This window comes from Hyperoodon ampullatus (assembly GCF_949752795.1).
Source record: "Hyperoodon ampullatus genome assembly, chromosome: 2".
NCBI classification, from domain to species: Eukaryota; Metazoa; Chordata; class Mammalia; order Artiodactyla; family Ziphiidae; genus Hyperoodon; species Hyperoodon ampullatus.
Genome location: NC_136915.1, coordinates 31,259,094 through 31,262,796, shown reverse-complemented (window position 1 = coordinate 31,262,796; position 3,703 = coordinate 31,259,094). Strand labels below are relative to the sequence as shown.

The window sequence follows — 3,703 nt, the reverse complement described above, 5'->3', positions numbered from 1 at the left end:
GGCCCCAGAGGGGTGACATGACTTCCTAAATCCATGTCGCCAGTGACAACCAAGCCAAGAACTGGAAGCTTGTTCTTCAGATGCTTGGTCCGGCATGATTTCCACAGTAGAACTTCTTTAGAATGCATTAATTTTGGAACCTGAAGTGAGGTCTCTGTTCTATTTGACAGCTTGGCATTTTTCTGGCTGTCAACACTTTGATATATTTAGAAGAAATGGACTTATTTTGGCACATCTGGAAACTAGCAAAAAGATCAAGATTGTCACTGTGATGTCTTCACTCTGCCACCATGAGACAATATGGCAGTTGAACATTTTCAAGGAGACATGCTGTCTTTAATTTGTAATGGATTTCAACACAATTTGGCTTGTGGGTAGAAGTTACTATGGCTATGTCTGCACTGAATGTGACCTATAGATCAGAGTCATTATTCCTTCCAGAAGGTGCATTGCTTGTTCCACTATGGACTAGACAAGCAGGGGAGGTGGCTAAGCAGTCTGTATTTTGAGTGGCTGTTACCATTATTGTTATTTATGATGTGGGTAGAGAAGCATTTAGTGCTTAGTGTTTTGGTGGGACGTGGGCCAGGAGAAGCAGTGTGGGACAGTCCATACAAAGCCTGATATTCTGAGGCCCCTGAACCTCCTTTCCTATCCATCTAGCTTCTTCTCTCTCACCATCAAACACAGAAGGACTGGAGATACCCAAATGTCCCTGAAGAATCCACCTGGAGTGTCTGAAAATGATCTGGATCCAATTTCCTTTTCTACATAATCAATCCCAAAGGCCACAGGGTATACTTCTCTTGAGAGCCTCTGGGGCTGCCCATGGGGTCTCTCTGGCAGACTCAGTGCACAGGTCCTTGCAGGATTTGGGGAGGGAGTAGCAGGGGTCTGAGTTCAGTAGCCTGGGTGCTGGAGGATGGGGTGGGGAGGTCTCCGAGGTTGGTCTCTTTTCACACCTTTTTCCTACATCTAAGGGCAGAATTGACTTTTCTCTGCAAGATTCAGCCAGTTGAAATTTCCATCTGAGCTCCAGGCTCCCCTACTGCAGGTGCCCACAGTCATGTCTAGAAACCCCTGTTTTCCAAAAAAAAGTCACTGTTATCCAGTCCTGGTCAGTACCTTTAATAGAGTCCTGTACACCAGGGTGACCCAGGAGCATCTTATAAGATGGCACTGAAGCTACCACTTCCCACTTTTTCCTTTTGATCCTTTGCTACCCTCTGCATTCCTTTGTCTTATACCGAGATTCTCCATATCTGTTTAGCTTTTTATTTATTTTATTTATTTATTTATTTTGCAGTACACGGGCCTCTCACCGCTGTGGCCTCTCCCGTTGCAGAGCCCAGGCTCCGGACGCGCAGGCTCAGCGGCCATGGCTCACGGGCCTAGCCGCTCTGCGGCATGTGGGATCCTCCCAGACTGGGGAATGAACCTGCGTCCCCTGGATCGGCAGGCGGACTCTCAACCACTGCGCCACCAGGGAAGCCCCTGTTTAGCTTTTTAAAAATTACCACCTAGTGCTTATTATCCATCAGGTACTATTCTAAGTACTTGAGATGTATTAACTCATTTAATCTTCCTAGTAATTCTATGAGGTAGGAACTGTTATTATCCCTATTTTACAGATGAGGAAATTGAGGCACAGAGAGGTTAAATATTTTGCCCAAGGTCATACACTAAGTAAACAGCAGAGCTGAGACTCCAACTTGGCACTCTAACTCCAGAGTCTGTTCTCTGAGCCAACTGCCTATATAATGTACTAACTGCCTCTCAAATGCCAAACAGAAGAGGCATTTGATTTAGTTTTTCTGCAAGGTTCTGCCTTTCAGATGGACCACCTTGGCCTGCCCATCCTTCCATCCATCCACACACCTTTTCATTCAACAAATATTTATCGAATACATCTGCTAGGTGCCCAACATTCTGCCAGCTGACAGTGGGAGCAAAACCAGTCACAATCCTTGCTCTCCCAGAACTGGCAGACTTATGGAGTAGATAGATAACATGTCAACATACCAATCAATGTGTATTTACAAGTGGCGATAGGTGTTCTGAAGGAAAGGGATGCAGCTCCATGAATCACAGCCTATAAGCCAGGGCTGCCAAACCAGGTCCCTGCATCCCATTTTCCAGCCCTGATCCAGACTCCTGGACCTCCATCAGATATAATTTCCTAAACCTAATCAGTTTTAGAGGCTTCCACCAGTTCTAGTTCCCAAAATAGTGTCCAAGGCATCCCCCCAACCTGCCACAGTTCCCTGGGGTGGACAGTGCCTTCAGGTGTGGCCAATTCTAGGTGTTCTCCCAGCACACTGAAGGCAAGTTTTTGCCTTTGCTGGCTCCACAAACCTCCCTGGTTATTCGATTAGAGATAGCATTGTTTTCCTTCATCTTGAACAGTAGTTGAAGCCTTTTTTGAGGGCGTGGATCTCCTTGAGAGACTGACAAAAACTAAGAACATTCTTTGAGAAAAAAAAAATGCCTCCCTGGATTTATAAGCTACCCAATACTCAAAAGTAGCCCCAAGTTTGCACCTCAGATTTGGAGGATGCTTTTTTTTTTCAATTTGAAAGCAGTCACTGTTTATTAACTGACCAGATTACAAAAATAATCATGGTAGATACCTTAGTTCATCCTTCTTATAAGTCTGTAGATCTGGTCTTCCCTGTTGCCAGCATCTCCACCTTCTACAAAATGGGTAGTCTTTTTCTTCATTCCACCTCGTGGAGAAGACAATTTGAAGGGCCACAGGAAGTTGTTTGCTTCTTTGAAACGTTTTCCAACAGTATAGATCTCATGAATCAGATCCTCCATGCAGATAATACCGTATTTGCCAAGAGATCGAGCAATCAACACGTTATCCGTCAGGGCAATTTGCTTCTTGTTGATTTTGCCATAACCACGCTTTAGATCAATTCATTTACTGACTTCAGGTTTGGGTACCTCCATGCAATGTATGGTTCCACAACTCTCAGCATGTTAATTGAAGCCTTGTTGAGCTTCACAAAGGTGCCATTGAAAATCTGACGGAGGCGAAGAAGCTGCAACACATTTCAAACTTTTGGGCTCACACCATTGATACCTCTGATCCTGATGACAAATGCCAATTTGGGTTCCACGGGTACGTAGAAGTTGCCAGCTTTTCTTGCCATCCTAGCCTTTCGAATTTCAGTTCTGTACATCTGCCGGTATTCCTTGTGATAGTGCTTAGCTTTTTCATAGATAAGCTTCCTCCTTGCCTTTCGAAGCATCTTCTGGGCAAATTTCTTTCTCAGGCGCTTGATCTTAAGCTCTGCGAAATTCTTTCGCTTTTTCTTAAGGGTTTCTGGCACAGCAGGAACCTCCTTTTTCTTCTCCTCAGCATCTTCCATGGTTCCAGCTGGGAGAGAGCTGTTTTTTTTTTTTAATTTAATTTATTTATTTATGGCTGTGTTGGGTCTTCGTTTCTGTGCGAGGGCTTTCTCTAGTTGCAGCAAGTGGGGGCCACTCTTCATCGCAGTGCGCGGGCCTCTTACTGTTGTGGCCTCTCCCGCTGCGGAGCACAGGCTCCAGACATGTAGACTGAGTAATTGTGGCTCACAGGCCTAGTTGCTCCGTGGCATGTGGGATCTTCCCAGACCAGGGCTCGAACCTGTGTCCTCTGCACTGGCAGGCAGATTCTCAACCACTGCGCCACCAGGGAAGCCCCTGGAGGATG

The 3,703-nt window shown here is 45.6% G+C and overlaps 1 pseudogene across 1 annotated transcript; it reads right to left on the bottom strand.

The window, feature by feature from the left end:
• Positions 1-2,558: 2,558 nt before the first annotated feature.
• Positions 2,559-3,386, bottom strand: LOC307066948 (large ribosomal subunit protein uL30-like; annotated as a pseudogene). Its single transcript has one exon. The product of its transcript is annotated as a large ribosomal subunit protein uL30-like (transcript).
• Between the last annotated feature and the right edge of the window lie 317 nt (positions 3,387-3,703).